This window comes from Eurypyga helias, unplaced genomic scaffold, assembly GCF_000690775.1.
Source record: "Eurypyga helias isolate BGI_N326 unplaced genomic scaffold, ASM69077v1 scaffold6118, whole genome shotgun sequence".
Taxonomy (NCBI): Eukaryota; Metazoa; Chordata; class Aves; order Eurypygiformes; family Eurypygidae; genus Eurypyga; species Eurypyga helias.
This window is the reverse complement of record NW_010267531.1, coordinates 1-940: the sequence shown is the minus strand read 5'-3', so window position 1 is coordinate 940 and position 940 is coordinate 1.

Below are 940 nucleotides of genomic sequence, written 5' to 3'. Positions count from 1 at the left end.
AGGAATGCCCTGATACGTTGCCTCTGCAGTTGTGCATGTACAAATATTTGCACAGACACATTATAAATGTAATCATGATCATAAAGCAGGGAAGAAGATTGCCAGGTTATTTTCAGATGGATCAGCATGGCCTTTGAGCTGAACTGGATGTACTAGAGGACAATGTAGGCCTACACTGCAACCAAGAAGGTGCTTATGGCACCGTGGGATTAGATTAAGCCAGAATCATAGAATCATAGAATGGTTTGGCTTGGAAGGGACCTGAAAGATCATCTAGTTCCACCCCCCCTGCCATGGGCAGGGACCCCTTCCACTAGACCAGGTTGCTCAAAGCCACATCCAGCCTGGCCTTGAAGACATCCAGGGATGGGGCATCCACAGCTTCTCTGGGCAACCTGTTCCAGTGCCTCACCACCCTCTCTGTGAAGAATTTCTTCCTGATACCCAATCTAAACCTCCCTGTTTTCAATTTGTACCCGTTACCCCTTGATCTATCACTACAGGCTCTTGTAAAAAGTCCTCTCCCAGCAGCCTTGTAGGCCCCCTTCAGATACTGGAAAGCTGCAATGAGGTCTCCTCAGAGCCTCCTCTTCTCCAGGCTGAACAAGCCCAATTCTTGCAGCCTTTCATCATAGGAGAGGTGCTCCAGCCCTCTGATCATCTTCGTGGCCCTCCTCTGGACTCGCTCCAAGTGGTCAATATCCTTCTGATATTGAGGGCTCCACAGCTGGACGCAGCACTCCAGGTGGGGTCTCACCAGAGCAGAGTAGAGGGGCAGAATCCCCTCCCTCGACCTGCTGGCCACACTTCTCTGGATACAGCCCAGGATACGGTTGGCTTTCTGGGCTGCCAGCGCACACTGCCGGCTCATGTTCAGTTTTTCATCCACCACTACCCCCAAGTCCTTCTCTTCGAAGCTGCTCTCTATCCACTCTGCACC